Source organism: Hemiscyllium ocellatum, chromosome 26 (genome assembly GCF_020745735.1).
Source record: "Hemiscyllium ocellatum isolate sHemOce1 chromosome 26, sHemOce1.pat.X.cur, whole genome shotgun sequence".
Lineage (NCBI taxonomy): Eukaryota > Metazoa > Chordata > Chondrichthyes > Orectolobiformes > Hemiscylliidae > Hemiscyllium > Hemiscyllium ocellatum.
This window is the reverse complement of record NC_083426.1, coordinates 10917886-10931564: the sequence shown is the minus strand read 5'-3', so window position 1 is coordinate 10931564 and position 13679 is coordinate 10917886. Positions and strand designations below refer to the sequence as shown.

At 42.7% G+C, this 13679-nt stretch overlaps 1 protein-coding gene across 9 annotated transcripts in view; it reads right to left on the bottom strand.

Annotated features, from left to right (window-relative positions):
- Positions 1-10385: 10385 nt before the first annotated feature.
- plekha6 (pleckstrin homology domain containing, family A member 6) overlaps positions 10386-13679 on the bottom strand; it is a 345819-nt gene continuing 342525 nt past the window's right edge. For all 9 annotated transcript variants that reach the window (XM_060845333.1, XM_060845334.1, XM_060845336.1 and 6 more), the window contains one exon: positions 10386-13459. The gene's annotated coding sequence lies outside the window, so the exon portion shown is untranslated. The remainder of the gene's footprint in view (positions 13460-13679) is intronic.

Below are 13679 nucleotides of genomic sequence, written 5' to 3'. Positions count from 1 at the left end.
TGTGGAGCTGCAGAAGATGGGGGAGATACTAAACAAGTATTTGGTATCAGTTTTTACTGTGGAAAAGGACATGGAAGATATAGAATGCAGGGAAATAGATGGTGACATCTTGAAAAATGTCCATATTGCAGAGAAGGAAGTGCTGGATATCTCCAAACACATAAAAATGGATAAATCCCCAGAGTCTGATCAGGTGTACCCTAAAACTCTGTGGGAAGCTAGGAAAATGATTGCTGGGCCTCTTACTGAGATATTTGTATCATGAATAGTCACAGGTAAGGTGCCAGAAGACTGGAGGTTGGCTAATATGGTGCCACTGTTTTAGAAAGGCCGTGAGGACAAGTCAGGGAACTAGAGATCAGTGAGCTTGACGTCAGTGGTGGGTAATTTATTGGAAATGTATTTGGAAAGGACTTCAGTAAGGCATTAGACAAGGTTCCCCATGGGAGACTGGTTAGCAAGGTTAGATCTCATGGAATACAGGGAGAACTCGCCATTTGGATACAGAACTGACTCAAAGGTAGAAGACAGAGGATGGTGATGGAGGGTTGATTTTCAGACTGGAGGCCTGTGACCAGTGGAGTGCCACAAGGGTTGATGCTGAGTCCCCTGCTTTTCATCATTCATATAAATGATTTGGATATTAGCATAAGAGGTATAGTTAGTAAGTTTGCAGATGTATGACTGTGGATGTATGACACCAAAATTGGAGATGTAATGGACAGTGAAGAAGGTTACCTCAGATTACAACGGGATCTTGATCAGATGGGCCAATGTGCTGAGAAGTGGCAGATGGAGTTCAATTTAGATAAATGTGAGGCGCTGCATTTTGGGGGAAAGCAAACCTTAGCAGGACTTATACACTTAATGGTAAGGTCCTGAGGAGTGTTGCTGGACAAGGTGACCTTGGAGTGCAGGTTCATAGCTTCTTGAATGTAGAGTCACAGTTGGATAGAATAGTGAAGGTGGCATTTGGTCTGCTTGCCTTTATTATCTTGTACCATCATCTCAAACTCTCCTGACTAGCCATGCATCATGCTCCAGTGATGCCCAACTCATCCTATTCTCCCACAGTCCACTGCCAGGACTTCCTTGGGATTCCTGGTGCCAGCCCTAATTTTAAAGATCAGCCATACATCAGATCAAGAGTTGACAGTCCAACATGGCCCTACATCTTTGATTTTATTTGCTCCAGACATTTTGGGGCTGGGGACATTGAGTTTTGCAGCAGTGACCAGGACGTCCTGATGGACAGAAGGTGCATGCAAACACTGTCGTTGAGCTTGCCCTGAGATGTTGATGACTGGCGGAGATCCAGATGAGTAAGGAGTGAGCTGAAGTCATCAGGTTACTGCCCTGACTTCCACATCGGGACCACCATCGAGTTTCTCTCCAGTGGGTGGAGAATGGGGAATGGCATATCAATGAGGTGAACTCACAGAACAATGGAGATATGCTGATGCAGTCAAGTAGCCTTCTTGTGCTCACTAGTGAATAGCTCGTCTCACTGCTCAACACTTGTTTCGAAAAACGGGCTTTTTGCTTTCAAAAACAGGAGGCTCCTCACTGCCACTTTCATCCGATTCTTGTTTTGCCAATGCCCATACCTTTCAGGGCTATGGACACTCCACCTGCTATCTTTCATAGTTTAAGAAAGGAACAGGGTACAATAAAGGAAATACACAAATAAAACTACTGTAATTTTAGAAGCAAAATCTGGGCCATTGTGTTTTTTCAACAATTCATGGCTAAGCTCCCTCAAGCTCAAAGAGACCTCCAGTGGTTGAGCAACATAACTACTGTGAAATATTAATTAAAAGGCAGTGCCTCACAAATAGGAACCCATACAGAGGATTGCAATTAATATCAACGCGCATTCTGTCAGCTCCACTCGAACGTTGTTAAACTTTTAAGGAGTTTTAAATGATTTTAAGGAGCCCAGACTGTATGAGGGAAACATGGATTGCACAATATTAGTGGATTTAAGGTGAATATAGAAAGAAGCATTAAAGGAGTAGGATGATGTGTTATAAGGTTAGGGTTAATGATGACTTGCATGTAAGGTGAAATAAAACAGAGTGGGAACTGATCCCTATTATGCCAAAACAGTAGCTTAGAACAATTGAGTTTGAAGACTGTTTTAGAGCTGTGTGAGAAATGTTTATATTATTGGTATAGTTGGAATTTCGATTTTTAAAATAAAGATAGATGGGTTTTGATCAATTCCGTAGATTTGTTTAGAAGGTCAGAAGGTCATTTGGATCAATGACCTAAAGGCATCATTTCCATGTGATTCAGTTAAGTGTCTAGTAGGATACATGTGATATTAATGGATATAGTGCTGATGCTGATGGGTTTATGACAGACAGAGGAAAACAAATCAGAGGCACTAGTTTAGTTTTTGACTTCAATTCAGAAGGGAGAATAATTTCATCCTCGCAGAAGAATCGAGGTGCCAAATTGGGGAAGCCAATCACTGGAGAAGAAATCATTTTAATCTGAAGGATCCAGGCTTTTTAAATATTTTCTTGTGGGACACTGGCTTGTCAGCATTTATCGTCCATCCCCAGTTGTCCCTTGAGAAGGTGGTAGTGAACACATTTATGAGTTGACCCACAAAGTTGTTATGTTGGGAATCCCTGGATTTTGACCCAACAGCAATGAAGAAATTGTGATATATTTCCAATGTAGGATGTTGAGTGACTTGGAAGGGAACTTGCAGATGGTAGTTTTCCTTCTGCCCTTATCCTTCTAGATGGAAGGGGTCATGGGCTTGGAAGGTACTGTCTTAAGGATCTTTGGCAACTTTTTACAGTGCATCTGATTGATCACACAAACTGCTGCTACTGCATGTTGGTCATGAAGGGAATAGCCTCTGCTGTACCTGCTCCCAGGAGGAGAAATTCCACTCCAGAATATCCCAGATGACCTTCTATTTCAAGGACTGCGATTTCCCTTCCCATGTGATTAACAATGTCCTCCAATGCATCTCTTCCACTTCCCGCAGCAGCGCCCCCCACCACACCCCTCCCCCTTGAACCCACCCCTCCAATCGCAACAAGGATAGAATTCCCCCCAGTCCTCACCTTCCACCCCACCAACCTCTGGGATACAGAGCATCATTTTCCACCATTTCTGCCACCTACAGTGAGACCCCCCCCCCCACCAGAGATATATTTTCCTCCCCACCCTTACCGCCATTCCATAGAGACCATTCCCTTCATGACTCCCTCGTTAGATCCACACCCCCACCAACCCACCCTCTACTCTCAGCACATTCTCCCACCACCGCAAGAAGTGTAAAACCTGCACCCACACCTCCCCCCTCACCTCCATCCAAGGCCCCAAGGGATCCTTCCACATCTGGCAGAGATTTTCTTGCACATCTAAACACCTCATCTACTGTGTCCATTGCTCTCGATGCAGTCTTCTCTGTACTGGGGAGACAGGATGCCAACTTTCCGGGAACATCACTGGGACACATGCATCAAACAACCCCACTGCCCTGTGACAGACCACTTCAACATTGTCCTCTTGAATTGTCTCATCTGTCCATCTTCCTTCCCACCTATCCACCACACCCTCCGCTCCGACCTATCACAATCACCCCCCCACCTGCATCTACCTATCACTTTCCCAGCTGCTTTCCCCCAGCCCCACCCTACCCTCCTATTTATCTCTCAGCCCCTTCCTTGCCCCCACATTCCTGATGAAGTGCTTATGCCTGAAACATTGATTGTTCTGCTCCTCAGATGCTGCCTGACCTGCTGTGCTTTTCCAGTGCCACACTTTTCGACTATGACCTCCAGCATCTGCAGTCCTCTCTATCTCCTAGTGCTTGTGCATGTGGTGTCAATCAAGTAAACCGCTTTGTCCTGGATCGTGTCAATCATCTTGAGTGTTGTTCAAACTGCACACATCCACGTAAGTGGGGAGTAGTCCATCACTCTCCTGACCTGTAAAAAATGAGGTCTGCAGATGCTGGAGATCACAGCTGCAAATGTGTTGCTGGTCAAAGCACAGCAGGCCAGGCAGCATCTCAGGAATAGAGAATTCGACGTTTCGAGCATAAGCCCTGCCCCCACATTCCTGATGAAGGGCTTATGCTCGAAACGTCGAATTCTCTATTCCTGAGATGCTGCCTGGCCTGCTGTGCTTTGACCAGCAACACATTTGCAGCTCTCCTGACCTGTACCTTGTAGATAGTGGACAGGCTTTGGAGAGTTACTCATTGCAGTATTCTTAGCCTCTGACCTGCTCTTGTAGCTACTGTATCTATATGGCTAGTCCAGTTGAGTTTCTGGTCAATGATAACCCCCAGGATGTTGATACTGAGGCATTCAGTCATGGTAACATCATTGAATGTCAAGGGACGGTGTATAGATTGTCTCTTATTGGACAAAGTCAATGCGTGACATTTTTGTAGCATGAATGTTAGTTGCTATTTATCAGCCCAAACTTGGATATTCTCCAGTTCTTGTTGTATTTGGACATGGACTGCATCATTATCTGAGGAGATGCGAATGGTGTTGAATGTGGTGCAACCATGAGCAAGCATTCCCATTTCTGATGGAGCTGAGATGGATGAGCCTAGGACACTACCCTGAGGAACTCCTGCAGAAATACCTTGGAGCAGAAATGGCTGACCTCCAACAAACATAACCATTCCTATATGCTGGCTATGATTGCAACAAGTGAAGAGTTTGCCCTCTAATTCCCATTTCTTTCAGTTTTGCTGTTGTTCCTTGATCCCACAGTTGGCCAAATAAGGCCTCGATTTCAAGGGCTGTCACTCTTACCTCATGTGGCAGAGTGAGAATATATTAATGTTCAAACTATCTGAACTAAAAGGAAATTTAGGCCATCAGAATTCAACAAACAATTAATACCAGAAGACACAGAAAAAAGAAATAAAACTTTTGGAGCACCTAACTGAGATGAGTTGGTTAAGTTAGAAATTAAAGATAGGAGTAACGGTTTTTGGTGGGATTGAGTATGTGTAAAAGGAAATGTTGGGAAATAGTTTGAAACTGTGTTTTGCTGTTCAGGTTAAAAACTTTCCTTAGTTGTCTTTTATCGATACATAGCTTTCTTTGATTTTTTTTCAATAAACTTGTGTTCTTTTGTTAAAGAATATTTGCAGCCTACTGTATTTGCATTATAAGTTTACTGATTGACCACGATGCAACCAAACTGCAAAAATTAAAACTGATTTATCAGGATAGGTTTGGGATTCTGAACTCTGATCTGTCCAGTACCACTATCAGCTGAGATCATAACAACTATAAATTATCTGTAAATTCTGTAATGATCTCTGTCCTTTTGTGTAGGCCTGTTATATAGATGCTGTAATGTGGAGGATCCGGTGTTGGACTGCGGTGGACAAAGTTAAAAATCACAGGTTATAGTCCAACGGGTTTATTTGGAAGATGCTGTAGTTCAGTTAAAATGTTGAATCGAGGCTCCATCCACCCTCTAAGATGGGTGCAAAAGATCCCTTGGCATCATTTCAAATGGATGCTGACTTATCCCTGTGCCATGGTCAATACTTATTCCTCATTTACCAAAAATAGAATATCCAATCATCACATCACTGTCTGTGAGATCTTGCTGTGTACAAGTTAGGAGTCATGTTACCCACATTAATAGTGATTATAATGCTTGTGGGGTGCTTTGGGCTATCCTCAGGTCCTATATGAGGCACACTGTTTTATCTGGCATTAACCCTGTTCAATTGAAAGTATGACTTTTACTCATTTGAAACTTCCTTGGATCCGCTGAGAGACCAAATGTCTCTCTATTCAAGCCTTAAATATATTTTCATGGCAAAACAACCCTCTCTTGTAGGCAATCACATTAATTCCTGATCATCTCAGTGAAGAAATTTCTCATCTCAATCATAATAATCAGCACTTCATCCAGAAGCTGCAATCCTATTGGCTAGATCCCCCTACCAGGGAAAACCCTCACTAAGAGACAATCTAACCATTGTCTCTTAACATTCAATGGTATTACCGTCAGGGAATAACCCACTAACAATACCCTTGGATTACCATTTACCAGAATTCAACTGGACTCACTTCATAAACATAGTGACTACGTGAGCAGGTCAGCGGCAAGAAATAATGAGTAACTCACCTTCTGACTCCCCAAAGCCTCTCCAACTTCTACAAGACACAAGCCAGGAGGGTAATGGAATCCTCCCCACTTGCCTGGATGGGAGCAGCCCCAACAACAGTCAAGAAGTTTGACACCATTCACAATAAAGTAGCCTGTTTGATTGGCATCACATCCACAAGCATCCGTTCCCTTCACCATTGATGCTCAGTAGCAGCAGTGTGTACACTCATGTCCCACAGGTGAATAAAAAAGTGTCTGCTCCACCCAACCCCTACAACACTCTGAATGTATCAATGAGATTAACTCTTATCTTCTTCTGATTTCAGACAGTACAGACACAATTTTTGCAGATGTATGACTGTGGATGTATGACACCAAAATTGGAGGTGTAGTGGACAGCGAAGAGGGTTACCTCAGATTACAACAGGATCTTGATCAGATGGGCCAGTGGGCTGAGAAATGGCAAATGGCATTTAATTCAGATAAATGCGAGGTGCTGAATTTTGGGAAAACAAATCTTAGTTGGACTTATACACTTAATGGTAAGGTCCTGGGGAGTGTTGCTGAACAAAGAGACCTTGGAGTGCAGGCTCATAGCTCCTTGAAAGTGGAGTCGCAGGTAAATAGGATAGTGAAGAAGGCGTTTGGTATGTTTTCCTTTATTGGTCAGAGTATTGAGTACAGGAGCCGGGAGGTCATGTTGCGGCTGTACAGGGCATTGGTTAGACCACTTTTGGAATATTGCATGCAATTCTTGTCTCCTTCCTACTGAAAGGATGCTGTAAAAATTGAAAGAGTTCAGAAAAGATTTACAAGGATGTTGCCAGGGTTTGGAGGATTTGAGCTCTTGGGAGAGGTTGAATAGGCCAGGGCTGTATTCCCTGAAGCATCGGAGGCCGAGTGGTGACCTTATAGAGGTCTATAAAATCATGAGGGGCATGGATAGGATAAATAGACAAAGTCTCTTCCCTAGGGTGAAACAGTCTAGAACTAGAGGGCAAAGGTTTAGGGTGAGAGCAGAAAGATATAAAAGAGACATAAGGGGCAACTTTTTTACACAGAGGGTGGTACGTACATGGAATGAGCTGCCAGAGGAAGTGGTGGAGGCTAGTACGATTGCAACATTTAAAATGCATCTGGATGGGTATATGAATAGGAAGGTTTGGAGGGATATGGGCTGGGTGCTGGCAGGTGGGACTAGATTGAGTTGGGATACCTGGTCGGCATGGACGGGTTGGACCGAAGGTTCTGTTTCCATGCTGAAAATTTCTCTGGCTCTAATTGGTTACCCTAATTCATTTCTTCCAATTATACCCTTTCCCATTATTCTGAGCTGTATGTGTGAACACTAACTGAGCTCTATCAAGTTCTGCTGTTTGTATACAAAGGGGCACTGTCTTGATAATTACAGTTGGCTTGGCAATGACCTTATCCGATGCAGAGGGTACCGAAATAAGCATTAAAATTGACGTAAACCTTGAAACATATTTCAAGAACTTCAAAATTTGTAAAAATCAAACACTTAAGACTTACATTTACATTTTTTAATTCTGGTTAGTTTCAATATTTTTCATAATAATTTTTTGATATTTATTTATTACAATACATTGATGTACATTATAGGGTTTACCCCTTATCTAAATTCCCAACCAAACGAAGTGAGCTATAAAACAATGCCTTCCCCAACACATTTTAGCAGTCACGCAATGAACAGCTTATCGTCTATGAAAAAATATCCTGCTTTGTCAAATAGGAAATGGAAACAAGACATAGTAAAGAAGCACATGAGGTTACAAATGTCATATTCTTGATCCTTTTACTTTCCCACATCCTGAGTCATTAAGTGTAAAGTTTCCCAGTCCCTTCAAAATAAACCCTCCTTCAAACATGAGGTATGGTTGCTACAATCCAGTATTCCTCTCCGTGAGCTCAACTGTTGTTCAATTTACAAGGTTTGCACTGGAACAGTGGCTGTCAGTGGGGATGTCAAGGGATCGGTAGAGGGAGAGCGGGAATGATGGAAGAGGTTGGTGTATGGGATGCGAACAGACCATAGCTTTTGAAACTGCCCTCCCCTCATCTGAAGAAGGTCAAGGTGTTATGGAATGAATCGAGTTACAGACGCAGGGCAATATTTAATTCTAAATACGGAGTTCAGCAAGGTCACGGATCAAGACAGAGTAAACACCTCACTGAGACCTATGGTCTGAATGGTATCATTAATGGCAGCATCTAGATTGGCAAGAGTCACAAAAACAAATAAATCAAGAGTCAATGTAACTTTCAGAAAAACAAAACTAGGCACATAGATTTTAATCAGAATAGGATTGGACTCTGTTATGGTGCCCCTATGGTCAATCCTCATTCTCCATGCTGCACAAGAAGGATTGTCACCTAAAAGCAGACACTGGATGGTGGTTGGCACCTACAGAACTGTAATCTGGTGGTAAGCTCTGCTGGGCTGGAGAGGGTGTAGACAGAGCAATTTCTGCAAATTGTTCCAGTCTACACCTCAGACTGAGCTTCAAAGGAAAGCCAGGATGCTGGAGAATTGTCCTCAGTGCCACAGCATGGAAGGAGGGCCCAGATATGTTAGGTTTAAGTCAATGGCTGATCACTATTCTCTACATCAGTCCTGCTGAGAGACCGCCCAACTAACAGCAGTAAAGTCTGTCACGATTACAAAAGGTCCTCGAGCAATTAAGAGTTCATTTAGAGACAAAGTTCTAGAGTGGTCTCTAGTTTGATCCATTAGGGATTTTATTATCCTTAAATCTCAATCATTTCATCAGCTGTAATCACTAAGTGCATGGAACCTCTAACTCCCCATCATTGGTGTTCACACTGCAAATAGTTTTATAGATAGTACACTCTTACACAGCTAAATCATGTTCAAAAGTTGACAATTTCTAGGTGACAGTCTACTTAATGATCTGCTTTATTCAACTAAATCCTTTTGAACATTCTACGTTCACTGATGTTGATTTTGTGATTGAAGATGGTCACAATACGTTCATCACAGTAACCTGCCTGTGTACAGCTACTTCCAGGAGAAAGTGAGGAGTGAATTGAGCAATAATGAACAGGGCTGGACGATATTTTAAAACAGACCTTCTGGCTTTAGTCACTGGTTAACAGTGACCGTTTCAATGGCCTAAATTAAGAGTTTTGTTCTGTTTTACAAACAGCATCAATCACACATTGACTCAGCTTGACTTCGGTCACCCACAATTATTGCTCCACATGTTGACTCCACCCGCATAGCTTATATCTCACCTTACAGTCCAGTCTCCTTCCCTGGTTCACATTTCGCATCCTCACAACTCAATCTACCCTACCCTCGCCCTCCCCCAGGTTCATTCCCTTGTTCTTATGTCCTATGCACATCCACATCCCAGGTCACATTCCCTTCTCATCTGTCTTCACATGCATTAGCCAATTTGTAGCACCCCCTGCCTTTAGTCCTGCACAGCCTCCTCGTCTGATGATGGACTTCTGGATCTTTCCATTCTGGCCCCTTTACTATTTTGCTTGTACCAGCCATTAGTTGCTTTGCTTGCCCTAGTCAATCGAGGAGAAAGTGAGGTCTGCAGATGCTGGAGATCAGAGCTGAAAATGTGTTGCTGGAAAAGTGCAGCAGGTCAGGCAGCATCAAAGGAACAGGAAATTCAATGATGAAGGGCTTATGCCCGAAATGTTGAATTTCCTGTTCCATGGATGCTGCCTGACTTGCTGCACTTTTCCAGCAACACATTTTCTGCCTTAGTCAATCCTCAACATTGATTGCACCAGTGAAGACGCCAAGAGCACAACTGTATGAGACCAAACATTCAGTTGACCACTGGTCATGCCCATTGTATCATGGAAATCATCACCCCCTCACACCTGCATGGAACTGGAGTCTGCATTAATGCGGTAACCTCAGGATACTCCATGTCGACCATAAATTCTCTGGCAGAGCCAGATCAGTTCATAATTAACAATAACTTCATAATAGAGTGAAACCACACATAGGTATTCATGTTGGAATATGTGAACAGATCCAGATTTCAGATTTCCTTTCCAAAAGTAAACTCTTTCTTTCAACTGACTCAACAATTAATGTGACAATGTAATTTATGATCTCATAGTGCTGAAGTCTGCCAGCTTTGCAAGGATAGCATTCAGATAGGTGAGACAGAGTTAGTCTCTGTACATCAATACTGTGCGTATTTGAATAGTACACTCTTTTGTAGTGACTCTGGAAAGAGATCAGTATTAGATAGTTTTTTTTCTTTAATTTTACCAAGTTTATTTATGAAACGAGGCATTTCTGACCCCAGCGGAAATCTTTTCCCAGATTGCTCAGAGTAAGACTCAGAAGTCAATGGGTGAAGCAAACAAGCTGCAAGATCATCTGATGAAAAGCAAATGTCTCCCAATCAATGAAACCTCTTGCTTACTTTGTCCACAGCTTATTCAACATCCAGGTCACGAGTAGGTCACCCTTTACTTGTTGTAGCTCTATATTGAGACTGGAGCTATACTGCAGCTGTTGAAAGAACAAGCTAATGTGTGCTGACACCAGGATATGATCAAACATTGGAACAATTTTGCATGGATGTATAACTGCAGTTACAGCTCTCCATTCCTGGTGACAAGAATTTATTTACATTAGGATTGTAAATCATTGCTCCTAGTTCATGAATCCCAACAGCCAGCACACTGAATAGCATTTTATTGTCAAAGAGTTGGCCAAGTTTTTGTGCTTGAGACAAGGTCCCTCCTCCAACAAGAGAACTTAATTTGCTACCTCAGTATTGACCCAGTGAAAGCTTGGCACCCTATAACCTCCCCTCTCCATCTGGAATTGACTCATTATACAACAAAGGAGAACCCTTATAAAATTCCTCTTCCACAATCGCAAGAGAGACCCTCTTTAATGAGAATCAGGTTGCTCAATGGCGCTGACCTTCTAGAAGACCATCACAAGACTGACATTAACTCGGAGCTGATAAATAACTGCCATGTATTCTCAACTGCACCACATTCATTCCTCAACTTGACTGAAGAAGATCCCCCAAGCACATTCCAACTATCCCTGACGCTCACCAGAGTTAATGCCTTCAACAGAACTGGATTTCCTGCTGCAAACTCTGCCGCGGCTTCTAGTATTGACCTTCTGCCCAAATTTCTCCTCTTCATCCACATGACCCCAATCCTTATCCCCATCCTTGCTACCACAAAGAGTTGGAGAACTTCCAAAAAGAGTGCGTCCAATTGGGTGCAAACTTCACAGTGGAGTACACAGGGAGTCCAATTCAGTCATTTTCTAACTTCTGGCAACTCTACGTTCTTCTGGATTGATGGCAGTGGGAGAGCAATTAAATGGAAAAATGTCTTAAGGAGCTTATAAGCAAAAAACTAACTGGTCACAATCATGTTATCAGTGCTGGCCTTAATAGAGAGCAGTCTGAAACCAACTGAACCAGTGCCTCCATGGAGAGATATCAGGTCGGTTGTCACATGTCAGATGGCTACACAGTGTGACCTCAGACTGACAAGACAGCCAACTGACAACAGGACTGGGCAAAGGAGAAGCTCAGTGCTTTGTAAATTCTGGCATAAACTTTTCATCTTTATACAACACATATGTACAGAGAGAAGGTTCAGAGTTATACCGTGCAACAGTTTAACCCAACTGTTCATATTACGTTCAGATCTCCCATTAAACAAACTGGACTTAGCCTATTTAGCAAGTCACAGAAGAGCTCATCAACAGTCAGTCAACAAGTACTCGTTGAATTTGACACAAGCTCTGTAAAATTGAGTCTTCCTCTTAACTTTGTTTTCCATCGCTACCATGACAACACAGTAGCTGAGGCCATTGCTAATGAGAAGGCACACTGACGTGTATTGATAAAACGGGTTCAGCCACATTTTCGAACAGACATGAAGATTGAGCTAGTTTACACTTGACTACCAAAGCCTACATTTTTATCTTGCAGCCTCTCCCAAATAGGCTTCTCAAAATAGTCAACAAAAGAAAGTTAATAGGAAAGCAAAGATCGAGGAGGTAATATATTTGCAAATTTCTGCGTTATTCTAATGAAAATTATTCACTGAGAGAATCTGCTGATTGACACCTGTAAGAGTTACAGGTTTGGAAGAGAAGGAAAGTCAAGAAGGGTATTTGGTTTTTTTGGGGAAATAATATCCTTGACCTTTGAACATATGTTTCTGTGCCTCAATCTATTCCTTGAGATGGGTGTACAGTAAAACCTTCATGAGGCGCCTACACTTTCACTGAGCACATCAGTTACTGACCCGCCTGCACACTTCGGGAGGGGGAAGGACTTCAGCTGGCTATGCAGGGTATACAACCAAGTCTAGTGTCTGAAGCAAGATCAGGATTGGCTCCGATCACTGGAAAGGGCAGGGGGAATCTCTCTGCCCTCCTTCTTCAACCATCAGTGGATAGTTGACAGTGAAAACCACACTGGCATCATGGGACTCAAACGGTGATCAGTGCCACAAGTAATTACCCACTCACTCTATCCTCATGCCCCCTGGTAAGGTCAGTGCTGGTGGGCATCAACTTTGTATGAAATGACCATTCCCCTGGTACTCCAAGCTCTGCTATCAAGTCCCTGTCAGATAGTTTGCCCAACTTCCTTCTCCTGGATACCTACTGGCAAGGGAGATGATACTGAGATGAATTGTTTTTTTCAAAAAATAAAGTTATCTATCTTCAGGGGATCTAGGGCACTTCTCCTCCCTAATCGCTCACAAGCTTCCTCTTGGGGTTCTGCTTGTCATCAGCGAACAGGCCTGTTTTTGCTGCACATACCAGCTTCCAGAATAATGTGCAGTTCCAAATGAACCTCAGTCTACTCCGTGCCCTCTTCCTCTCAAAGATACAGCAGGAATCTAATGAAAATACTTGGTCCCTCTTATGACTTTTATAAATACAGTATTAATCATTTTTAATGTAAGTATTTTCCCCAGCATATAATGAGAGCGGTTATAAAGTATAAAATGCATTCATAGACTTTCCTTCCGGTCGAAACCTCAATCTTACAGTGGTAGCCCAGGTTCCTCAGAATTCATTGCTCAAACGCAAAATAAAATCAGGTCACGTGAAGGACTAAAACAACAAGAAGCTCCTGGATGAATATTGGGAGGTGTTGTCTTCTTTAAATATGAAGGAGTCATTCAATCTGGTCTCCGCTGGGTGTCAGTGGCTCTTGGACAAAGGCTCCTGCTCAGTCTGAAACTCAGTCCTGTCGATGGTGTCAACGTACGACTGATAGTCTTCAGTACGTCGACCCGTGATACTTGATGGCAGCAACAGCTTGAGCTGCAAAAGAAACACGTAATAAATGATCTTGCTGCACGGTGTGGCTGATCAGCTCTTAACTCTCCATCACTTAAGGACATTAAAATGAAGAGGAAAGAGACTCTGATTTAAATTAAATTGAGAATGCATAGACTACAAATCACTTCCTTTGTAACATTTAGCAACAGTGTGAAATAAGTGAAAATTTTAACCAACTCAACCTGACAACATATGATCTTTG